Source organism: Mirounga angustirostris, unplaced genomic scaffold, assembly GCF_029215605.1.
Source record: "Mirounga angustirostris isolate CCGP_5_RB_7025 unplaced genomic scaffold, mMirAng1.0.hap1 SCAF_12, whole genome shotgun sequence".
Lineage (NCBI taxonomy): Eukaryota > Metazoa > Chordata > Mammalia > Carnivora > Phocidae > Mirounga > Mirounga angustirostris.
The window spans coordinates 36,806,438-36,832,975 of record NW_026991720.1 but is presented as its reverse complement, the minus strand read 5'-3'; the positions used below and the strand labels follow the sequence as shown (position 1 = coordinate 36,832,975).

The 26,538-nt window shown below is 41.3% G+C and overlaps 1 protein-coding gene and 1 long non-coding RNA gene across 8 annotated transcripts in view; both read right to left on the bottom strand.

Moving 5' to 3' along the window:
• Window positions 1-26,538, bottom strand: part of DOCK4 (dedicator of cytokinesis 4) — a 422,159-nt gene that overhangs the window by 352,008 nt on the left and 43,613 nt on the right. The gene's annotated exons all lie outside the window — the stretch shown is intronic.
• LOC129045472 (uncharacterized) lies at window positions 2,130-18,544 on the bottom strand. The gene is made up of 2 exons (XR_008505240.2): window positions 7,905-18,544; window positions 2,130-3,090 (listed from the first exon to the last, which is right to left on the bottom strand). It is a non-coding gene; the product is annotated as an uncharacterized LOC129045472 (long non-coding RNA).

The window sequence follows — 26,538 nt, the reverse complement described above, 5'->3', positions numbered from 1 at the left end:
TAACAACATTCCTCCTCCCTCAGGCACAGAAAGCTTGCAGTGACACCAACAGCTTGAGAGAGGGGTAAATCCACCATGGAAAACCACAGAATTCCTAAATGCCTAAAGAAATCTCTTCTGAAGACAAGGCAGACTGAACCAATAAATCGCAGAAACTGACCCGATAAACTGTACGAGTGTTTGTACTAATATTTCAAAATAACTTTTAAAAGTTACAGTAGAAAATATATCTATGACCAAAAAACCCAGATTTTAAAATAATAAGTATATCAAGGTAGGTTTCAAAAAACCTTCACGTGTGCTATCATATTTAATAAGAAAATGCCTGGCCTTTGATTCAATGAGGCAAACTCCATTTCTCAGAGTGGCAGTAATATGTCATGATAAAAAAACAAAACAAAACAAAAAACCCTTTACTTCAGTAATTTTCTTTATCAGTATTCATCCTCGATTGCTGTAAAATTTATTTCACCCTTAAAAAATATCATGCAAATAAATTTTAAATACAAATCCAATCTTTACTTAATCAATAAAGTCCTTTCTGTATAATTTACTCTTTCTAAATCCTTGGTCAATCAATTTTGCTTTAAGACATAATTTGCTTTTGACTAAGACATAACTATTCTGAGGGGGCCCTTTAAATTGATTCTGTTACTCTGCTAAATTAAAAGTCAGTATATTTTTCAAGTAAATATGATCCAAGCTTATTGATAAAGATGGAGTAAACTTTAATCGTTTAAAAATAGCTAAAACCATGAAAGTAAATGGCTTTTTAGTATCTATTTAAGCTTTACCTTTCTCTCCTTCTTTATGCTTTTGTCAAAACTACGGCATTAAAATCTTAATATCTCTCTCTCCCTCTCCTTCCCTGAACAGTACCATATATATAATACGTACCTGAGAAAAAAATTATTTTCTGAATGGAAAAATTACACAGGACACATTAAACTTATTCTAATAGCCAATTACAGCCAAACTTATTTATTAAATTTTATTCCCTAATGTAAGCTCTTATTAGCTATATAATTTATCTCCTTCAATCAACAGAAAGCCATCAATCCAAACCTTCAGTACTACATCCACTCAACTGGCAGCTTGCTGTCTTGGTTAAGCTGCATGTGGACTATTACACAAGGAATAACAGAACATTTAAAACTAGAAATTCAACCATTAAAATCTTAAAAATAAATAAAATAGACCCAACAGCTTTTTCTAACTCTTTTCCAAGGGTTACATACGATTCTAAACATTCCTCCCACCAAAAAATTAAACCACTCCCAATTACCCCCAAAATATAATGATGAAAAATTTAATTTTGTTGCTTTCCCAGGAATATCTGACAAGGCTAACGGGTATAGAAAATAATAAGAAACACCCACCATCCCACCATCCTCATCAATTCCCCTCCACATTCATCCTAATCCCAGGCCACTTGCTCCCAAATAATTATCTAAATCTTCAGCCAAAAGGAGAAGACCAAGTGTTAAGCAACAAACAAGAATTAATCAGATTTCTCTCTCCTGTAATAGACCACTGCCACAGGTTGAAAGGAGAATTCTCTGGCCAATTTACAAAGATGTCACTATAAATTAAACATACTCTCATAACTTTTTACCTCACTGTGGTTTAGAACCCAAATCAATAGCTCGCAAAATTTCAAAGACACTGAGAGGGGGGGAAAAAAAAAACTTGTTTCATTTTAGGTCCACTCTAAGTGTTGGTTTTTTTTTTTTTTTTTTTTAAGATTTTATTTATTTATTTGACATAGAGAGACACAGTGAGAGAAGGAACACAAGCAGGGAGAGTGGGAGAAGGAGAAGCCGGCTTCCCGCCGAGCAGGGAGCCCGATGCGGGGCTTGATCCCAGGACCCTGGGATCATGACCTGAGCCGAAGGCAGGCGCTTAACGACTGAGCCACCCAGGCGCCCCCACTCAGAGTGTTTAAAAATTTCTTAAAGTATAGAGACTACTGAAGAACTAGCAACACACAAAAAGCCATTATCTGCTTGTAGATTTTTCTTTCTGTGGTTCATTTCTCATCTGCAGTCCTAGGGATGGCTTGTAAATCACTCGGTCTAAAATCATGCCAAAATTCCCACACCCACATACGAGTACAATGCACTCAGGGAACAGAGAATAATTTTTATTAGCTTAATCCAGACATATATGAAAAGATAAGCCTGCTACAAAATTCAGTAATTCATTCACTTACTCGCATATGTATGTATGTAGCACCTGCTGTATGTCAAACCCTCTGTGGGAGGATTATGTGGCAAAGATTTGTCTCTGCCCTCAGAGCTTGTAATCAGGTGGAGGACAAAAGAGCAGATAGAAATAATTAGAGTTCAAGGTCAAATGTTGTCAATGCCATCAGAATGACATAAACAAAATACTCTAGGATTCAAGAAGAGGCAAATTATCACTAGTTTATGTGGTCATGCAAGGCTTTTTGGAGATCCAATTTAAATGGGGTCTTGAAGGAAGAATAGCATTTTGAAAAGCAGAGATGAATGGGTAATTTGAGAAATGAGAAGACAGAGAGCACCGACATTTCCCAGAAGGCTAGTGTGTATGTGGACACTGTGCTGAGTTTTCATTTATAATAGCTTGTAATTCCTTTTCAAAGGGGAAACACAATGGGATTCAGCTGTAAGATCTGGAGGGGAAACAAAACAGTAGGGAAGATGGGGTGGGAGCAAATGTAGCATGCCTCCAATTCTGAGCCAGAAAATCTGGACTCTACCAGAGAGAAAAAGTAAAATAGAATATTACCAGCTATGCTTCTGAAGGACCAAAAAAAAGAAAGAAAGAAAGAAAAGGAGGAAAGAAGGGTGGGTCACATACTGCTATGGATGACTGGCACAGAGAATTGCTAAGCACATTTTCTATTTTTTGTGACTGTTATGTGGTACCCCTTATATTTATATTACATAAAAAATGTCAGGATTTGGGGATGCCTGGGTGGCTCAGTCGGTTAGGTGGCTGCCTTCGGCCCGGAACATGATCCCAGGGTGCTGGGATCGAGTCCCACATCCGGCTTCTTGCTCAGCAGGGAGCCTGCTTCTCCCTCTCTCTCCCTCTGCTTGTGCTCTGTCAAATACAAAAAAAAAAAGTCAGGATTTGAAAGGGTCCTACAAGATCATTTATTTCACCTTCTACCCAACTGCATAAATCCCTTTACATCATCCAGGGAAAATCCTCTGGCCAGTCTCAGTGCTTACATGATGGGCAACTTTACACTGAGCTGCTGCTATGTGTCAAGCTCTCTGACATAGGAGGTTACATTTCTCAGCGGCTTTGAGAGGGTAGGAACCATTTCCTTAAACTAAAGTCTTCCTACAGCTTGGTCCTTCCGTCCCCAATCTAGAAGAACACAGGACATTTTTCCATCTAAGACACGCTTTCTTCACGTTGTAACAACTATAAAATCAGAAGGAGCCTTGCCATTAATTGTGTCATCATATTAATTGGCAGCAATTTTTCTTAGTGGTGAACAAAATAATGATGTATCTTATAATCTCTGGTCTCTGCAATGCAATAAAACAAATCAGATAATGTCTTATACAGGTTTGGCCTAACCCCTCTTCATGGGCTAATCTCTTCTGTGACAAATGTCCTCAAAAGCAGAGGTGACAAGTATAGGCCCTGGACACTGGGGGTCCCACAGCAGTCCCCCATGTACTAGGTGGTTGACCTTGACCCAAGTGACCCTCCTTTGTACTTCAGTTCTTTCATTTGCAAAATGGGACTAAGAAAAAGACCTGCCTCCCAGACTTTTTAGGTGTGCATTATATGGAATCACACATGTAAAAATACTCTGCATGGGGTCTGGCACACAATCAACATTCAGTAAATTGTTAGCCATTATCATCAACTACCTCTAGACTAAATCATTCCCTCCCTACAATCACCCTCCATAAGACATGGTTTCTAAAACTTGCCCACTTCTGGATCTGCTCCAGTTTGTCAACATCCTCCTAAAAAATCTTTGGTCCAGAAAGGAACATGTTATGTTCTCACTGGTTCAGAAACACAGGAGGACAATTATTGCCCTTACTCTTGACATTGAATATAGAGCAAGGGCTACTGCCTGTTTAGTAGAGCTGAAGTAGAATGACCAAGAAAGCATTTGTCGAAGAGTTTTACAATTTACATATTCGGGGAACACATGTGGAAACCGAGTCAGAACACCAGAATGGCAGAATATGGGAACACCTGGGGTGGCTCAGCCGTTGAGCAAGTGACTCCTGGTTTCGGCTCAGGTCATGATCTCAGGGTCCTGGGACTGAACCCTGTGGCAGGCTCCGTGCTCAGCACGAAGTCTGCTTGAGATTCTCTCCCTCTCTCTCTCTCCCCCTGCTCTCACTCTTTCACTCACTCGCTCTCAAATAAATCAATAAATAAAATCTTTAAAGAGAGAGAGCAAATGGCAGAATACTGTACCAGAAGAGGACCTGACTGGTTCCTGACTTCAAACAGATTAGAAAAGCTCATCACATGCCCGGATTCTGAGAGGAGACACCACAGCACCCGTGTCCCTACCCAACTCCACCACAGCTGCCTGCTCTGGTGGTGCCAGCAGCAGCTCCTGCAAGGGCCACTCTGCACATCCCAAACCAGGGCCTCTGGGATTTGGGAAACAATCAGTCATGGCACACACTCTGGTGACCTCTCAAATGGCAAAAGAAGCTACCTCCTACCTGTTAAGTAGGAAGCACAAAATTACACCCCAAAAGGAGTGATCCCTTTGAACAAAAACATTATTAATCCCCAAAGCAAGGCAGGCTGCCACAAAAAAAAAAAAAAAAAAAAAAAGGTTTCTGGTTCCAAGAACCAGTAATCCCAATGGCAGGCACTCCCACTGGTTCTTTGCAGAGAGGTTTCATCAAGACTACCATTTTTGAAATATAAAGAACAATCTGTGGAAAAGAAAGAGCATAGGAAAAGAGCAATATCTAAGTCTACCCTTAGAATGTTTGAGAATGGAATTTCTCTTATTTAACCAAAACTGAGAGGGAGCTGGGAAAAGTATCACATTAAGGAATTCAGCAGTAGGCCAGTACTTTTGGTAGCCAGGTGTGACAAAATAGTGTTTTACGTACTAACAGTGATAATTCAAAGTTTCCCTGAAAAATATATTAATAAAATCAAGGCCACACAACTAAGAGGACCAATAAAGATGTAGTGAAAGGACAGTGAGGTCCCTGACTGAGGAACAAAGAGATGGCGGAGCCTGGGGAGCGAAGAGAGCAAGACAGCCGAGATACTGACAAGAGTGACTGATGTGATAGGCCATGGGCAGCACTGAATCGAGAGAGGATGTTAGCTGGGGAAAGAGCAGAGGCATAAAGGGACCATGAGAGGCCCCAACCAAGCTACAAGTTTTGCTAAGACACAGTTTAGAGACAAAGTAAAATATTGTATCCCTACAATTTTAGTTACCATCCTACTCAAGCACCTTGTGGTTAAGATGGGGGAAAACAGGCCCAAGTGACTTGCCTTCAGGCTCTGAAGCTAAAGCACCAACTAAGCCAAGATTGGACACCACAGCCCCCAAGTCCAAATTCACTGCTCTTCCCTCTCAAAAGCTGTGATGGAATCCAAGAATAAACACTAACATAGCTGGAATTCTCTAAAGAAAAATCAAGGGCTAACACGCATGGTTCCAATGAAGGATAAAAGGAGAAGGTCAGTTAGAATAACCAACCAATACAAGGCTCTGTACTCTCCTCTAGTACAAGAAACTCTGAAATGTAGACACATTGGTGCCACCCCCCCCCACCTCCCTCACTGGACACTGTCGCCCACTCTGATGCAGCAATGTGCAGACCACGCCAGAGCCCATGGACCCGGCTCCTACATGTTTGCTCTACAGTGTTGCAGTATGTTCCATAGAGAACATACCTTTTGAGATGAAATTCTGAGGGTGCATTTCTGGGGTTTTGTGTCCTTCCTTAAGATTAATTTCAGATTGGGGCACCTGGGTGGCTCAGTCAGTTAAGTGTCTGGCTTTAGCTCAGGTCATGATCCCAGGGTCCTGGGATGGAGCCTGGGGTTGGGCTCCCTGCTCAGCGGGGAGCCTGCTTCTCCCTCTCCCTCTGCCTCTGCCCCTCCCCACTGCTGGTGCACTTTCTCAAATAAATAAATAAAGATTAATTTCGGATTTTCTAGTCAGTTTATTTTTTCATAGAAATAAAACACAAATATTAAGTATTTTAAGTTGTGAGTTCTGAAAAAACATGTAGAAATGGAATACTGAGGTTTTATTCAATGTCCCTACTCCCCCACCAACAAAAATAAAAAACTAAGCTCAAAATCATCTTACCTGATGCATTATAAAACAAAACAAAACAAGGCAGAGACAAACACACATGGAAGGATTGTTTTTGTCTTGCCTTTCAGTCTCTCTACAGCAGCTCTGCACAAATCTCGGAGAAACAAAGAAGGTTTTGGGAGAATTCCTTTTAAGTCCTGTTGGCATCCTCCCAAGGCACAAAGCCACGTGAGGCAAATGGTAGGGATATGTATTCAGAACCTGTATTAATACCTGACCTTGAGCAGGAAGAGCACATGCTTATATGCCTGGTTTGCAGGAGGCTCTACAGCTGGTGAAGAAATCTAGTCCTTCCTAAATGCCCTGTCTTCCTCCAAACTCCCCTAAGAGTCTCCTCATGACTACTCCCAACCCTGAATGGCCTCGCCAGAACGAATAAACCAGCTTCCCTGGCACCCCCCACCCCGCGTGGAAGCACCTGCATCATCAATCACCAAGGTACGGCATCACAGATCCCAGCTCAGATACAGCAGCTTTATTTGCAAAGCTCAGAGGTTCTCCGAGTTTTCTATATTCACCTCCTTCAAAAATCCTAAATGCCACCACAATCCTCTACTATTAAGGACAGAAAAAAGTCTATAGACTCTACAAGATACAATCTGTGATGGTCAGTTTCCTCTGTCAGCATGGCTAGGATCTAGTACCCAGTTATTCCACCAAACACTACCCTAGATACTGCTATGAAGGAGTATTGTAGGTGTGGTTAGCATCTAACAAGCGGGTGACTTTAGGTTAAGACAAATCATTCTTGCTAATGTGGGGAGGGCCTCATCCAATCAGTTGAAAGGCCTTCAAAGCAAACACAGAGGTTTCCCTGAAGAAGAAATTCTGCCTCCAGATTGTGCCATCAACTGCTGCCCAAAGGTTTCCTTTATATATATATATATATATATGGGATATAATATGAATAGAATATATATATATAAAATCTCCTACCAGTTCTGTTTCTCTGGAGAGCCCCAATTACTGATACATAATCCAGTTCCCTATGTGCATCACTACAGACCTTTTAAAATGAAGGTGGCAAATGCAAATGCCAATGGGGGCTGGGCAGGTGACATCACTGGGCAGAGTGGCTGTGAGACAACAGAGGGCCCTGACCGGGTTGCCTCAGTGTCCAGGAGACATAAGGGGGTGCTAGGAACTACATTCCAGTGGGTACATTTCTACCGAGAGGGGACAGCAGTGTTGCCAATGGAGGACCAGGGTCACTGTATTTTCTGCTTCTTCAAGAGAAGCCAGTAATACATGCTTTTAAATGTAACCCTCACCCAATTCTTAAGTACAGGTAACTAATTCAAATTTAAGACTTCTAGTCATCTGAGCCTATGGAAATCAAATAAAAGGGGTCTGTGAGCCAGAATGTAGAGAAGAGAACAGGCTCTGCATGCATAACTCACTTAGTCCTGCAAACAACCCCACAGGCAGGTACTATTCTTACGCCCCTCGTGCAGATGACCGAACTGCAGCACAGGAGATTAAATAAGTCCCACAAGGCCACATGGCTAGTAAATGGGCTGCCAGGACCCCGGCCCTGGCAGAGGACAGAACTGCAGCCAACCCTGCTTACCTGTGTCTAGTGTCCTCATACTGAAAAGCTTGAGGCTCTTTGTTTTCCTTTCTGTACGTTGTATGAAGCTTGTAAAGGCAATCATGGAAACTAAGTAGAGAAAATGTGACACAGAAAACGAGGCATGGGGAAGGTCTCACCCACGGAGAAGAGCCAACTAGTCAACTGCTGCCTCCCTCCTTTACCTTTCAACTCTGAAGGTGCACTACCTGGCCAGGAAAACGAATCACTAGTGTATCTCCAGTGAAGGGCCTGGCAGGGCTTTGGCATGATCCTTCTTTTCTTTTTTTTTTTTTTAAGATTTTTTTTTTTTTAAAGATTTTATTTATTTATTTGAGAGAGAGAATGAGATAGAGCATGAGAGGGGGAGGGTCAGAGGGAGAAGCAGACCCCCTGCCGAGCAGGGAGCCCAATGCGGGACTCGATCCCGGGACTCCAGGATCATGACCTGAGCCGAAGGCAGTCGCTTAACCAACTGAGCCACCCAGGCGCCCGGCATGATCCTTATTTTCTAAGTGTTAAGTTCAACACTTTAGTCATTGAAGAAGTTTAGAAAATGATACAGTGAGCCACTGAGTGCCTACCATTCAGTTTAAAAAATTAAATGTCCCAAGTACAACAGACAGCTCACACACAGTCCTGACCACTCAGAGAAGCAGCCAGGAGCCTGAATTTTCTGAGTGATCGTTCGCACGTACGTGCCAGTGTTTACACTGTTATTGCACATGCACATACAGCATCTAGTACTGCGCTGAATGCTCTCACCCCGAGTGTATACACCCTTCCTCAACTTCGTTTTACTTCCTCAACATGGTGCATTTGACGTTTATTTCTACTATTACATAACATTCCCTCACATAAAAATTACACAGGGTATTTATCTATTTGCTTGTTATTATTTACTTTGCATTATGCACCACACAACCAAGCAAATTCTTACACAGCTCTTCCTGTGGACAAAGGTAAGGCTTTCTCTGAGGGCAGATAAGCAGGGGTTCTATAAGATGTTAACATTTGGGAAAGTGGAATGAATGAGAGATGGGGGGAGATTCTGTACAATTTTTGAAAACTTTCTGTAATTCTAAAATTAGTTCAAAATAAAGTTTTAAAGAAAGAAAAAGGACACCTCCTTGGGGCCACTCAAAGCAATTCCCAGGGCGCCCAGGTGGCTCAGTTGGTTAAGCATCTGACTCTTGATTTCGGCTCAGGTCATGATCTCATGGGTTGTGAGATCGAACCCAGCATCAGGCTTCATGCTAGGCATGGAGCCTGCTTGGGATTCTCTCTCTCCCTCTGCCCCTCCTCCCTCCCTCCCTTTAAAAAAAAAAAAAAAAAAAAGTACTTCCCCCTGGGACTGCAAAGCTTTGGGCTAAATCCCAGGCACAGAAGAAGCATCCACAGCCAGTGGCAACAGAAAGAGGCTTACTCCTGAGCACCCAATCCCAGAAATGTCACAACACTGCCAGGAGAACACGGCTGTTTAGAGCGATTCAAATAGCGGAGCTTACATATGGTCAAGTATGGATAAGTAAAATCAAAGCAATTTTTTTGAAAATTTATAAATCAAGACAGGAAGGAGTTTTTTGGGTTTTTTTTTTAAGATTTTATTTATTTGTCAGAGAGAAAGTGCGCGCACAAACAGGGGGAGAGGCAGGCAGTGGGTGAAGCAGGCTACCAGCTGAGATAGGAGCCAGACTCAGGACTCACTCATAGGACCCTGGGATCATGATCCGAGTCGAAGGCAGATGCTTAACAGACTGAGCCACCCAGGCATCCCAGGAAGGAGTTATTCAAATTGAAGAGACAGTAAAGATTCATTAGAGTCAAAAAGTCTATAGCACCTCTATCCAGTACATGAAATGACTTGTCTTTTTCATTAGGTCTAAACTGAATGTGATATATTGTTCCATTCTGTGCATCTGGCGACACATCTAAAAGATTGAGACCCCGTAAACTATCAGGGGCAAAAACTCTCTGAGTACAAACATCTCTTCTTTCCAACCAGTCAGATATCCTGTGCTATGAGAAAATCGTGTTTCCGTAAAGGCCCAGCGACTGGGACTGAGGAGAGCTACACGGGCCAAACCCAAGCCCAGCCATCTCTTGGAAGCCTGCCAGGACTAACCTCACCTGAACCACATCACTCATCTCCTCCTCTCTCCCTCTGGACTTCCACATTCCCTTTGGCCTCAATCACTTAGCACCTGTACATGTTTTGATTGGGATCATCTGTAAGTCCCTATTGTGTTTTCTCTTCCTACACCGATTGTAAACATCTCAAGGCATTATGTCAATCCATCAACAAGGGCAATTGCCAGAATACAGCACCAAGAAGCTGCAGTGGAAAAGGGGATAAGGCATAGTTTCTAGTAAGATCTCTGCAAACACAACCTAAGGATGTTACAATCTTTGGGGGGACTTAGTTTCTTCATCTTTCCTCAGTTTCTAAGATAGTTTCCTCCCATTAAATTCTATGTGTAAATCACTCATACATTTCACCTCCCTCTACTGACAGTTTATTAAGTGCAATTTACATGAACCATGGGAGATACAACCTTTGCCAGTAAGAAACATCTGATTATTTTATTGCATATTTTGGTATCTCCCACAACGTAAGTAGCCCACTATCAACCAAACACTACCTAATAAATGTTGGTTAAAGTAAGAAAAAGCCAGTAGCTGGGGACTAAAAGCCTCAGTGGATCCATTATCTAAAGTGTGTTTTCTCTATCTAGCTCTTCAATCATGGCCCACTCAGGAACAGTTTGACATTTTAGCACCATATGGCTCAGCGAGGATCGAAAGGCCAGAGTAGAACTTGCCAGGCCATTTGGCATTTCCTACATTTGCCCATGAGGATGGTACCAGGCCCCCAGCTCAAAGCTGCAGCCTGAGTCAGGTCTAGGAGGACCAGGGTCTCTCCAGGATGCCAGGTCAGCAAGTAGCCAGGGCAGCATCCCGTCACCAAAACTAATCATCTAATGCTCATTTTACGCAGATTTCTGACATGGCTGAGAAAATACACTGGTGGTTTTGTTTACCTTCTATCAGAGGTATCCCGTAATCACATCCTACACCAACACGCCATACCTCTGAAGCATGTTGCAATAGGCTCGCTCTCCTTGGGATGCCTGAAAACATGAAGGAACCTAGCAGGACAGGGAGAGCACAAAGGTGTGACAATAAGGTTCCCATCCCTTTTCCATAGGCCTGGATTTCATCGTTAGAGATCTTTTTCCTACTGGGTTATGAAACACCTCTTGCTTGTTAAAACTTTTTAAAGTGGTACGCTTTATAAGCTATAAACTCAGAACTTCTCTTGCGCCTCTGTAAGGGCAGCTCCCTATATGATGGAACAAGATTTACATGGAGAAAAGGAGGGAAGCAGAAGGTACCAGGGTCGGGACTGCGCACCATGAGAAGGGATAAAGGTAGCAGCACCAGAGAGAGGAGGGAACACGCAGCAGTAAAGCCCTGCAGAAAGGCACGGCAAGGGTGCATCGAAGACATTGGACTACTCAAGGTCTGTAATGAGGGCATTTGATAAACTTAAGTATTTGGAGTTAGGCTGTGATCACTGAACCACATCCTTAAGCAACACATGGCTTTAACTGGCCATGTCTCATTACTCCAGGCCCTAAAATCTCTCTTAAACAACACACACACACACGCACTAATAAACTCCCATACGAGACCTAAGATTGGTTTGGCTCACATAAAACAGAGCCACACACAAGCATATGTTGTTCAGGAAAAGGGCCTTGGGGCTTGCAATAACGCAATGCTATCTATGCGGAGACACAATAGAAGTCTTCCCAGTTTATAGTGCCAAAACTGACTATTCAGGGGATGAGATATTCCAGACGGGCTTACCATTCCTCATTTAATAAAATTCATCTATATAAAAACCTAAGAGGGTCATTAAACAGGATTTTTATACTTCCTTCAGGCTCACCTAATTCCATCCTTTCTCTAGTAAGCTTTGCATTCCACTAGGCATACACACACTCTAGGGATGATTTTAGAAACATGATTTGCATGGAAATGCTTATACTTATCTGACTTCTCCTCTAAAATCAGAAGTCCAGATCACAACTTAAACAAGTCACAGAACTTGTTAACTGGAAGAAAAAAAAAAAAATGGTGCAGGGAGGCTACGAGATCAAATATGTAAAAATTAATTTATGATAATTATTCCATGCCATCTAACTTCTCTTAAACTGCATACTTTGTTAGAATGTGCACGAATGTTTATTTCCAATATAGAAAATGAGAGAAATAGACTAGAAGTTATAACATTCTAATAGGATAAAATGTGCCTCCCACAGCCAGAAGCCCACAGAGCAAACCCAAAGATCTAACATACAAAATCACAATGGGGCACAGCTTATCAAATACCTATAACATAGACCAGTCTTGGTAGCAGAAACCCAAGGTGACTTTATACATGGATTCAGCTTTGGGAAGTGGCTGGACTTTAAATGCTTTGCCAGACTTTGTGAAATAAGGCTTTTTTTTAAGGCTAGCATGGGAAGGAGTATCAAAATCTCCAGCTCAAGGCTACAGAGGTCCCGAGAGCTCATCCTATAAAGGGTTAGCCCGGGCTTTCCTTAATAAACTGGTAAAACCTGATCACCCCTGCTTCTTGGTCACCCTGACTTCGGGAGTCCCAAATAAAAGGGAGGAATTACAGCACCTCCTAAGTTGTTTTATTGTCCGTGTGACAAAAAACTTTGATACAGAAAGAATATTTGACAAAACAATGTTCTCAACAGGCTTACGTATTCCTTCATCCCATCTGATTTTTGTTATGGATTTATGGTTAAGGCTTTGTGATAATTTAGCTAAGTTTAACATTATCCAAAATTTTAACATATTCTCTAAAGAAAGGATACAATAGGGAAACCAATAATGCAAATAAAAATGATTTTCCAAATATTTAAGAGACTTTCTTAAAAGCCCCAAAGCGTTTTATAAACACATCTACCTACAATGGCATGTGACTAAGATATACTATTTATTTATTAAAGCAGAATCCTTAGTAACATACAAGAGTTTGTTATATTAGATCTAGTTATTAAAAGTATTTGAAGGTTATATATATATATATACACACACACACTATCTTGTCCCTAATTCAGATTACCCTCAATCTGAATTGTGTTTTCATTAGAAACATACACATGTAAGCAGTAAGTTGTTGGTTTTTTAGAGACTATAATCCACATAAATCCAGCCATTCATTAAAACTGTCTTTCCTAAGTGGTAAGTAAAACATGTTTTGGGGGTCTCAAGGCAATCCAAACCCAGGTTCTCCTATTACCAGAATAAATAATTTTTTAAATTCCCTAGACCTAGTATTTCAGCATAGCTATATACAGATATAGCAGTGTATGCTTATCACTTTAAATTCTTTTCTGCATCCACTTTCCCTGTAATATTTCCCTTGTGGCTTAACAAAGACGAAACATTCTGTTACTGGATATTTTACCTAAAAATATTTTCTCTTGCACTGGTTTTTACCCTTTGCCTAACACCTCCAAATCCTCAAAGATAGGCAATATTTCCTACAAGCCCAGAGTCTGCCTACTTCCCTCTATTCAATATAAAATGTGGACACACCACATCATAACATTCTGGCAACAACCTGAACTAAAATAAGGGAGTTATCTGGGAGGTAAGGGAGCCTTCACAGAAAGCCCTGAGTCATGAAAGCTCCATAGTGAATTCAAGTAATTGAAGACACGGGTAAAGAATCCATCCTTAACTACATAGGAACAGTTCTCAGGAGCAAAAGTAGATTTTGATAAGGAGAAGCTTCCATCAGAAGGAGACTGGAAAGCCTCAATTTAATTACTTCTCCATCTCCTTATTATTCCACCCGATGTACTATTTCCCCAACTCATTTCACAGCCTCTACCGGCTCTCCCCTCAGGACCTCATATTACCATTTTGCATAAGCACACCCTCTCCCCCATCTCCTCCCCACTCCCAGGGCTACAAGTCCTCTGCTCTCTGTGTCTTGCTTTCACAGCAGCCAACTCTCCAATAAACAATCACTGGATCAACACCTTTCACTGGAAGTCTATGTAGACAGCATTGTACTGGAGAGGCAGAAAAGCTAAAGAGAGTCTCCTCCTCTAAGATGTATAAATCACAGATAATACAGCCGAAAAATTTCCGTTGCCAGAGTCAAAAATATAGAAAAGATGCCAGCGACGCAATAGATACGGAACCTTTCGAAGTCCACGTCTCAGCTGTGCAGAGCACAGGCAAAGGGACATGGCGGGGAAGAAACAGAAGAATGGCTGAGAACTGGAACGACCATAGAGGCAAAGGACCAGAAAACAGGGTTCTTAACTTTTAGTACTCTGGACCCCAGCTGGCAATCTGGGGAAGCCTACTGACTTCATCTCAGAATAATGTTTTTGTTTTTTTTTTTAATTTTTTTTTTTGAAGATTTTATTTATTTATTTGACAGAGACAGAGACAGCGAGAGCAGGAACACAAGCAGGGGGAGTGGGAGAGGGAGAAGCAGGCTTCCTGCTGAGCCGGGAGCCCGATGTGGGACTTGATCCCAGGACCCTGGGATCATGACCTGAGCCGAAGGCAGTCGCTTAACCAACTGAGCCACCCAGGCGCCCTCAGAATAATGTTTTTAAAAGCATAAAAGACATAGGATTACAAAGGAACAAAGTATATTGAAATACAGTTATCGAAATGTTAAAAAACAAATTATTTTTTTTAAAGATTTTATTTATTTATTTGACAGAGACACAGTGAGAGAGGGAGAGGGAACACAAGCAGGGAGAGTGGGAGTGGGAGAAACAGGCTCTCTGCTGAGCAGGGAGCCCGATGTGGGGCTCGATCCCAGAATCCTGGGATCATGACCCGAGCTGAAGGCAGACGCTTAATGACTGAGCCACCCAGGCGCCCCCAAAAAACAAATTCTGATCTAGTTGTATTTGTGCTTATTAACACACTGAATAACAGGATCTAGTGGCATATTTCATGGGTGTTACAATTTCAAATGTTAAATACTAACCTGATTTGGTGTCTATATTCATAACCAAAGGAAATGCCAAATTTCAGCTAGGGATTCGTGAAAATGAGGGCCCCCCCCCCCATTCAAGTGCAGAGACCTTGGATTCTGTTCATAGGCTCCCTGGTTACAAATCCTTGCCACAGTTATTTTTCCTGGATTCTAAAACGGTTGAGGCTTCTTACAGGAATTACCTCTAAGTTCATGTCAATGCAAATCCAATGCCAAATTCAATTCAGTGATGATGGGACACACAGCTACTGGACCCAAAGGGTAACTAATTCCTGTGTTTTGGGGATGCAAGGAAGCCCCTGTGGCCCTGAAGTCCAATTCCCTGGGGTCAAGGGGAAGGCTCTGGACACCGCACATGGGGCTCTCGCTTTCAATGGATAGGTGAAGCATCACCTCATTCCCGGACACTGATTTTATACTTCTCAGAGTACAGATTCAGCACACTTCTGTGGACCCATGAATCATGCTTCCTTTTTCAAAGACAACCAAGTTTTTTTTTTTTCATTGCAACATTAGTCAAATAAAGCCTTATTGGGGGAGGGATGACAACATTCAACAGATCCACTGATTTTAAGACATGTATAATCTTCAGACATTAAAGTGTGTACAGAGAGGTAGAATGCCTCATAATTGGATAAAAAAAATATAAGTGACTTCATGTTATTATAAGGGTCTGAAGTATCATGCTTAGTTTGAAATGAAGACATTCATTTCATCAATGAAATATATCCAGTTTCAAAATATTTGCCCTCAGATTTCATGCATTCATGGAATCTATCAGATAATTGATTTAACCAATGTTGGCTTGTATTCGGTCTTCTGCAGAAACATACCAATCAGCTCAGCAGATACCCATGACTAATCAATTTTCAGTATTTAATTATTTAACAAACATTTATATAATGCCAGGCATTATTCTGCATACTTTATAAATGTGAACTCGGTTAATTTTGAAGACAAGCCTAGGAGGTAGTAGCTAATATTCTCATTTTACAATGAGTCAACTGAGGCACACAAAGGTGGAATGGCTAGCTTGAGATTGCACAACCACTAGGTTGCAGAGCATGCTTCCACCCAAACAGTTTGGCTGCTGGGGCCAGGTTCTCGACTGAGCTCTACTGCTTTGTCTTGCTCTGTTCCCGATTATTGGAACACCACTTATTTAATCAATTTTTTTCAAAGTCTTAGTAAGTGCTAATTGCTAACACATCTCTTTTTGGCATGTGGATACAGAGACTCTCCATGGAAATTTTTCATGCCAATCAGCAGGGACTTAGGACTCCTTAACATATATGGAATAAGATATGATGCGGATGTAAGACCATTACCAGGCTCTGCAAGAGAGTGTCAATGCCATCCCTTTGTCACGATAGATTCTTAGCTTCCCACTTGAATACACTACTATCTCTATGTTCAAGCATTAAGCCCATTGGCTCTTTTTGGCAATTGGAGCTTTCAGAGTACAAATTCAAAGCATGTATGATAACTTTTCTGTTACCATTCCAATGTGGGTCCTAATAACCCCTCTGTATGTGAGAATCTAGGTCTTCTTAAAGACTCTGTAGAAGAAAAAAAAAAGAAATTTAGAAGAAAGAGAGAGAACATTATAAAAAAATATACAATGTGGGGCGCCTGCGTGGCTCAGATGGTTAAGCGTCTGCCTTCGGCTCAGGTCATGATCTCAGGGTCTGGGATTGAGCCCTGCATCGGGCTCCCTGCTTGGCAGGGAGCCTGCTTCTCCCTCTGCCTCTGCTGTTCCCCCGCTCGTGCTCTCTCACTCACTCTGTCAAATAAATAAATAAAATCTTTAAAAAACTAAAAATATACAATGTATCCTCATTTTACAGAAGATAAAAGAAGCCTATCTAAGAGAAAATCAACTATTCTATCCTGGACAGAACAGAAGTTCACATAAGCTGTGAGAAGAAACCTAGCCCTCGTTAGGAGATATTATTTTTGATATGTCTACTTTCTGGCCTCGGTACTTCTGGAAGAAGGATGAAAGCTATTGGTAAAGAAAACAGAATGAGCTTCCAGGCCAAGCCACCCGATCTTCTGCACTCATCAATAGGCAAGTACTCAAAGGCTTCTGAAACACGCCCTAAGGGCAGCCCCCAGGCTAGGCTTCTGCGCCAGGTTCAACTGCCGCATGCTCAGCTGATGGGGAGGTTGGAGGACAGAGGACAGCTGCTGACATTTACTCAACATTTACCCTGGACCAAAACAAGGTGTGAAGTGCTTCACAGGCACATCTCTCATGCTCACAAAAGCACTTTGTGTGTTATTATTGTCCAACATTTTAGAAAAGAAAATGTGGACTTAGAGAAGTTGAGTAATTTCCCTAAAATAACAAAACGAGTAGGAGTCTAAGTCTGGATTTGAACATAGGTCATACTCCAAAGCTTTGAAACACTTCCCTGCCTGAGGAATTCCTCCTCCTAAGACCCTAACATTACCTTTATAACCAAGCATTTTCCCCAAATGTCTATCACATGTTACAATTGCAGTGGTAAATGCATATTGTTTTATTATAGTTGGCAGAAATATCAGGGGACAAATTACCCAGTGACTTCAGGGTAATTTATGGGTAAAGAGTCTCAACTGATTCAATTATTTTTACTTCACGAATGAGTCCTTCTCCACGGGCACCCAGTTCCAGACTCTTTGAGTCAGGTGGCTCTCAGCCTGCACCCCTCACTTGAGAGCGAGAACCTTGCCTCATCTTGCTTTACCCCCCTTATGTAGCACTGTGAATTATTTCCTTCAACGACAGAAACAAAGCCCACCATTTCAACAGCAAGCCATCCCTGCTCCCCGTGCAAACCAACCTCCAGATGTTGGACTGTGAAGCAGCTTAGTTGTCACTCCCTGCTCTTCCCTGAGGTGCTTTTCCAACATCTGCTCAGCTCACCTCTCTCAGCGCTTGCTCCCAGTTTCTGATACAGCTCCAAGTCCTCTGCTCTCAGCCCCAGTGCGACTTACCCAGGAAGTCCCCAAGTGTGACTACAGCCCCTCCTCTGGGCTTCCAAACATTCAGACACCATCTCCTAGCCACTTCCTTCTAAAACATTAGCAAGACCGGTGGCCATCTCCACGACTTAATTACAGGCGGGCTGGGAATGCTGACAGACTCAGCAAGGTTCATTTGTTTCAGTCGCACATACCCCCTCAAGATTGATCGTTCAGAGCTAGTGGTGGGGGGAGGGTGGGAGCACTGCTTCCTTACCTCCACGAAGCACAGCACATCTCAAGGAAGTGGCATTCAACTCTGCAGAGAGTAACTTCATTCTGCATACTTTTATTTACACCTGGGGCCAGTTCCTAGGACAGGTGACGCAACACCCTTCTTTGGAGCAGTTTTACAACAGGAAAGATGTGTACCCACTGCTAGGACAGTACAGTGGCTAAAGCCGGGGGCTGCAGCACCTGACCCTGAGTTGGCAGCCGAGACGCAGTAGCTACATTAGCCTCTCGCCACCGCAGCTTCCTCATGTGTATGACCATCACGATATCTACCTTAGAAGACTGTAGGGGGCGAATAAAATAATGTAAGGCACTTACTCGAAATCCAGCAGCTGTTATTTAGCAGTAAAAAGGGGAATGACTCAACAGCGTACCTACTATACTGCAACTGTCACCCAGCTCCGGTGGGAAAGACAGCTGCATAAGGATCCACTTGATTTTCAGTTCCACGGGAAGGCAGGCACATTCGAGATTCAGATGGACACCCCTCTGTCTGGAGCTCATCATCAGTATGCATCTCTGAGTCATACACTGTACTGGAGCATCCTTTCCCGAATCCCATATTCATGCTGAGGTTAAATCCAGCTAACATGAAGTTGTGTTACTGAGTCACTGAATGCTTTTCTTACAAAGAGCTTGGCTGCTTTTGTTTTTATCCGATGAATGTCTTTTTCCAATAATGAGGGAAGTTCAGCAAGAAGTAGAGAGATAGAGGACAAAAAGGTATAATTTAACATAAAGGTTTCTGTGACCCAACAACCTACACAAATCTATTATTGAAAAGGTACCTGTGTCTGGCTAGAGATTCAGCATGATGGGCAGAAACAGCAATCACACACAAATAGAGAATGAAGAACCACCTATCTTTAACTAGAACACCAAACTGCTGCTAATTTTTTAGAAAATGAACTCCAGCTGATTCAAGCTAAAATGCAATTACTAGATGCCTAGTTGCATCTGAGACAGAAAAACTAAAATCCATAAAAGGCATACAAAGGAATAATAAATGCTATTTTCTCAAATGCTCTATTTATATAAAGGCACATGTTCAACTTTAATTTAAAAAAAAAGCTCAAGAAAAAATAACTCTTCCATTTACTATGTAAGTAACAAGCTCAGAAAATGGACAATAAGACCATTCCATGACAGAGGATTAGCATTTAACAAACTTGTATAAATATAAGCAACAAACAGTTTCGGCACAGCTGGCTTCTAAAGACTTCAATATTAACAAACAGACTTAATATTCTTGATTTACTACAGATTTTCCCATCAAATGAAATAGTCATGGTGATGATAATTGGTCCCACATGCCACACAGCATGTCTCCTAAAGACACAGCTCAGTAGTGTGATGGGGGTACAAATCACAGATTCCAAAAGGAAGGCAACATGTGCAGCATTCCTTAGCTTGCAGTAACGAGAAGGTTCTGTTTCCTCCATTCAACGAAAAATAAAGAAAAGGGATATATGCCCTCCTAATGACCCTGTCACAGATTTTAAATTACACAAAAAATCCTCCTCCCTCACTCAAAACATACCAAAGACTAGACTCTTAGGGACTACTTTCACAGTTTACAGCCACCAAGCTAAAGGACATGTCTCAAGTCCTTGAGTAAAATAGGAAAACATCCACATTTATTCAAATGAAGACCCTGTGAGGGTAAATGTCTATGATGTAATAAGATTTTAAACATATTTTTGTGTTTAACCATTTCAAAAACGTGACACAACTAGGATCAGTGATCACACAAGATACCAGCATCAGTTTCAATAGTAATTTAAAGACTACAGAGTTTGGACTGACAGATGGGAAATATTTATCTTATAGTCTTTATATTCCAACAGTATTTTACAATGAACTGTATTTACCTTTGCACGATGTAGCACAATAAATTCTTAGACTTAGGCCTTTGTTACCACAACCATGTACTAACTTACTGAGTTTTTAAATAATTCTCCTTACAACAAAGGAAAACCAGTGTGAATCAATAAAATGAGACCATTTTAAAACTGCATTTAATCAAAACAAAAGAAATCTAAAAGCCACAGTGCTTTTAGCAAAACTTTGGCAAATAAAGCAGACATTAAATTTAGCTCAGCTTCCACCAGTTGCTAAATTTTGATTTGTTTTAGCTTTCAGGTTAAAGTTTCTATGAAGGGAGGACGTTCCTACACTGAGAAGTCAGAAATAAAGTTTAGCAGATATGTTATTTGGAATTTATATTTAAAAAACGAGTAAGCAGTTCCCAGCTTACCAACTTAAGTTATTAGCTGTGTAAAATTTAGCTCTAGGTCAGTTTTTGAGAGCATCTTCAGATCCTAGCACATATGTTTCTCTATCAGCCGAGCCATTTTATGGGTTAATTTAGTCTGGTGGACCATTCCGGGAACCAACCCATTATTTATACATTATTCCGACTGCAAAGTCAATTGCCAGTTCCAAGATAGCATGTGGGATGTGTGTGAAGGACACATTGTCCTAGCAAAACAAAGAGATCACCCTCCAATTTCTACCAACCCCAGTTATTGCACCACCAAGCAATGTGTACAAGGCAGCAGACTAGGTCCTTCACAGGACTGAAAGCAAGAGCATGCATTTCAGTGCTATCAGCATCTAGGCTAAAAACCAGCAATGATAAAAATGAACCACTGTCACGTTCTGCATGGAGCACTGGGTGTTATGCACAAACAATTAATCATGGAACACTACATCTAAAACTAATGATATAATGTATGGGGATTAACATAACAATAAAAAAATTTTTAAAAAAATTTTAAAAAAATGAACCACTGTGATACAGATGACAAATCTAATTACGTGGCATATTTTTAATATACATGTATATTTTTCTTTAGGCAAAAAGAATAAGGAACCTCCTTTACTTAGGTCAGGTAAGTGACAGCACACCTGAAGAAAGTACACGTTTGAGAATGACAGTAACCACCAATCAAGAGTCTGCTGCTTCCCCAGCTAAGGGCGACATCTCCATACTGCTTGGGTATTGTTTGAACGACTCTTTTGTCTTCGCACTTGCTTTCTGAAATGCAGATTAACATGAAATCCTACAATAATGGTCTACATTTGTCACAACGTCCTTCTAGACCCAACTAGTAAAAGTGTTAGATAACTTCCCCTTTCATGAATAAAGATAGCAGCTGATACATAGAGTATTGTCTACTACATATCAAGACAACTGTTCTCTGCTAAAGAAGTGCTAAGACGGAGACTGGTATTTATTCCTCCATGAGATAAAGACTCTCTCATCTCCCAGGAATATTGGCTCAGGGTGAACGAGTTCATAAAAGAAAGACAGCTCATGGCACCAGGATTCCTCCTCCTCAAACAAAGTATTTTTCATCATGTCAATCATATCACTACTGACCGTTTATTAAGAACAAGATCCTTCACTGTCAGCCCAAGTCAGAGATGCAGAACAGCAGACAGCACGCTGGGAGAGCTAGGCCTCGGGCAATACCTTTCTGTTGCTCCGATTTCAAAAAAGGTTCAGACAAGAGGGGACCCAGGAAAGGATGCCATGCTAACATGTGCACAGAACTGGTGGTCTCCCAGGCACTACCATATCCGTGAGTTCACTCAAGTCGCCAATGTCGCTGACAAGCAAGGCAGATGGCATTATTCCAATTTATTGACGGAGAAATGGATAAGGAGATTGACAAAGCTCAGAAAGGTCACACAGCTTTTTTAGAGATCCACAGGAAAGTACTTTTTCCTTTTACAACGCTGCCTCACTGTGCAAAATGACCTCTTTTGTCCTACTACTTCTAAATGCCATGATAATAAAATATGCAGACAGTAAGTTACAACTCCTTTTATGTATCCCCCCAAAAAGTCCTTTAAAAAGTCTATTCCCTGTGTCAAAAAAATTTTCCTGAAGACAGCTTACTGAGGATTTTAATGTTAATATGTTCAAAATTCACCAAAGTACATCCTGAATTTCAATTTTCACTAATTTCTCCCCATTTTGGTCCCTTCCCAAACTAATTTAAGACTCTCTGCTGAGTAAATATTAATTGAATTTAAAATAATAATTTGTACCTGGCAGATCAACAGTTTGGAACTTATCATGCAAACAAACAGAAATCATTACCCTTCTCATGGTCTAACCTATTTTTAAAAAAATGTTTTTGAGGTAATATTCCATATCAACTAGTATGGTTAAGATGCAATCCCCAACCAGTGGATTATGCAAGCCTTCTTTGTCTTTCAGTCAGGAGGCCCCAGACTGACAGTGTAGATTCCAGAGTTCAGAAAGATATGAGGGTGTGAGTCGCTAAGAGTGAGTGTTAAGTCAAAGTCCCAACGAAGTATTTATACGTTTATTAGTGATTCTGTTAAGACAGCGGAGAGGAGCCTGTAAGGACTTTCCCAGAGGCGGCCTCCAGACCAGTACGGTCCAACAGAACTTTACGTGATGGAAATGCTCTATCTGTACTATCACAACGTGATACAACGTTACACGTGTAACTATCAAGTGCTTGAAATGTGGTAGTGTGGCCAAGAAACTGAATCCTAACTTTTATTTAAATTTATTTAGATTTAAATGTAAAAAGCCACAGGTGGACAGCCCAGCTCTAGAGTAATGACATCACTCCACACAAAAATCATAGCCTAGTTTTTTGTTCACAGGGTTCATGGACCCTGAGGCACCTAGATGTAACAAAAAGAACACAGGCTTTGGAGGCTAACAGACCAAGGTCTCTTACAAACTGCACAACCTTGAAACAAGGTAACTTCATTGAGCCTCAGCATCTTCATCTCTATAATGGGGATCTCGACGCCATCTTCTTGGGATGGCTGGGAAGAAAGGGGTTCCCTCTCACACTGTCTAGCACATAAGCTAGAAAACATTAGTCTATCTCCCTTCCATCCTCCCCCATCCTCTCAATCCAAAAGAACTGTACCAGGCAATTACGAGATACTTCATCAACAACCCATAAAAATGTCTGAGTTTCTTCAAAGTGAGGTAATGAAGAAAAAAGAAAATTACATCTGAGCTTACATTTTAACTTGGCAAAAATTTCATGCAAAGAATTGTAAGTACTCATTTTTTAATATTTGGTTAATTACAACCACACTTTATTAATGAGCCAGAAAGCTAAAGCATGTTCTTCTCTTATCTCACAAAGCATGACATTCTATAATAGAGACTATAAAAACCATATAAAATTGTTTAAATGTTACTTTATATGATGTCGTTTGCACAAATAGCAGATATGGAGACTATATTACTGTGTAGGGGGAGAACCATTCAGCATTGTTCTACTTCTTAATAAATGTTTGACAGTAAAATAGAGCTCATTAATTATAGAGAACAAACTGATGGTTAGCAGAGAGGAGGTGGGAGGAGGGGTTTGTTCAATAGGTGATGAGGATTAAGGAGTACACTTGTCGGGATGAGCACCAAGTAATATAAAAAGTGTGAACCACTGTATTATACACCTGAAACTAATATTATATTGTATGTTAAGTAATTGTAATTAAAATAAAAAGTCAGGGCCCCTGGGTGGCTCAGTCAGTTAAGCATCTGACTCCTAGGGCTCAAGTTATGATCTCAGGGTCGTGAAATCGAGGCCCACAATGGGCTCGCACTCAGCACAGAGTCTGCCTGAGATTCTCTCCTTTTCCCTTTCCCTCTCCCTTCCCCTCTGCCCCTCTCCTTGCTTACGTTCTTTCAAAAATAAATCTTTAAGATAAAACTTAAAAAAATAAAGAGTTCAAGAATAATTACTGACATCCTTAATTATATATTTGACTAGAGAGATTATTTAAAGACTATTCACACACACACGCAATTCAAGAGAGTCAATGCAGTTTTATTTATAAAGAAAGAAAATGGACAACAATCTTACCATTCCATTACAGTGGAGTTATGTAAGCAAAGACACATTCATTCAATGGAATTTCACATTACCATTAAAACATGTATTAAGAACTTATAGTGAGGGGGGCCTGGGTGGCTCAGTCGGTTGAGCGTCTGACTCCTGATTTTGGCTCACGTTGTGAACTCAGGGTCCTGAGATCCAGCGCTCTGTCAGGCTCCAAGCTCAGTGGGAGTCTGCTTGAGATTTTCTCTCTCCCTCTCCCTCTCCCCTGCCCCTCCCCCCACTCACATGCTCGTGCACTCCCTCTCTCAAATAAATCTTAAAAAAAAAAAATTGGGGGCGCCTGGGTGGCTCAGTCATTAAGCGTCTGCCTTCGGCTCAGGTCATGATCCCAGGGTCCTGGGATCGAGCCCCACATCGGGCTCCCTGCTCAGTGGGGAGCCTGCTTCTCCCTCTCCCACTCCCCCTGCTTGTGTTCCCTCTCTCGCTGTCTCTCTGTCAAATAAATAAATAAAATCTTTTAAAAAAAAATTTATAGTGAGCCATTTTCACTAGGAGATAGAGCAACATATACATTCTTTCTCCTCACACTTTTCTCCTATCTCCCTAGATTTCAATAGTGGCTGTGTTTGACTTTTATATTGGGAGGTTGGGCACAAATGTTTTTAAAGTTATTCACTGTGGTTGAGCCCCAGTCATCTTTATTTCCCATCATTTGAGACAAGAGCTCAAACCACAATACCTCAAATGTGTTTTGTCCCCCAGCAGCCTGGCAACCAGACAATGAGAGTAACTACAGACTGCCCATCCACCCCCTCCTTGTGGCAGCCACTGGAGACATCATCTTCTCTTCCCTGCCCCGAATGATGGCATACGAGGTTCTGGACCAGTGGCCGGCTTACTCTCCAGAGGTAAGAACATTTTAAGGCTGAACAAGCACCCTCTGGCAGCAACTACACACCTAAGTAACCTGCTTGATTTTTAAACTATGAAGTCTGCGGTCAAATAATTTTCGGAATGCTTATTTGAAGGAAAAACACTACAACAGCGCAGAGAACAGAGCCACTAACACAGCCTGGGTTGCTAAGGAACACCTGGCTATAGAACTTAAGTGTGAATGGAAGTTCTCTAGGGAAGGAAGGGAGGGAGGGATATTCCAGGTGGAGGAACAGTCAGCACGAAGATGAAGATGTCATGGTACAAAGAACTGTGGGATAATTTCTGCTCGGGTTCAAGTACAGTGAGGAGATCTTGAAAATGCAGACAAGGTCTAGACCATGAAAATGTCTTACAAGCCATTCTAAAGAAGTTGGACTTGATCCCATGTGACCAATGACAACATGATTCATAACCAAGAATGATTCCTTTGGCTACAGTGGGGAGGATGAGCTGGGGGGCTGGTAAGCCTGTTGAGGCAGGACACTTAGGTTGTGATTTCAATAGCTGAAGAAGGAAATGAGTCTTAAGCTAAATTAATAACATTGGCGATACAGAAGAAAGGGAAGATTTGAGAGGTACCTCAACAAGAGCATCCACAGCATTTGATGAACTGATGGATTACAGAGAAAAGGAAGGGGGAGAAAGAGAGGCATGCAGGCCAACAGGATTCCTAACTAATCTTTTCTGTGTCATAGACCATTTTTGCAGCTGTTGATGCCCAGAAATGTGTCTCAAAATGTTAAGTGCATAAAATAAAATGCATAGTTAAAAGGGAACTATTAACACTGACACACAGTTCTCCCGATGGAAGCCCTAAGAGCCTATGGCTCTCAGCCGTTAGTCTTTATCAGAATCACTAGGGAGGGCTTGTTAAAACTGATTGCTGGGTCCCACCTCCACGTTCCCAGATGATGCTGATGATGCTGGTCTCAGGAACGCACTTAGAACTGGACCAGGGTCATGCCCAAGTTTCTAGCTAGAAACCTGTGTGGACTTGGTTCTACTGACAGGTTTGCTTACCTCTGTACCCCAGTGCCTATAGCTTAAGACATAGTATGAATTCAATAAATACTTTGTGGACAAATGAAGTAGGAATACAGACACAATGGTGAATTTAGTACTTAATATGCTTGGGTAAGTTATACCTTTGTTTTTGTTATGTTTTGGTAATCTTTGGGACTCCCAAAGACAATGGATTACACTCTTTTGATCTAATTTACAAGTTTCTGTAAGATCTTCAGGTGACCAGTTATATTCCTCTATATGAATAAATATGTACAGCATGCATTTACGTTTCAAAATAACACCTGGCCAATCTCTTAAAATACTGAATCCTATTTATTCATATATAAAAAATCTCTCTATTAAGGCTAATAGTGTCAAATCCTGAAAATTTCTAAGAAACTATCACTTTTCATAAAGTCGGTGAAGTCCAAAGGTTTGCCCAATAAAAGTCTGTAAGGAATCTTTTGTAATAAATGGCTGAAAATGATCTTTAATTAGCATCTCAATAGTTTAGTTATAAAAGGATGTTTCTCTAACTCTTGACAGT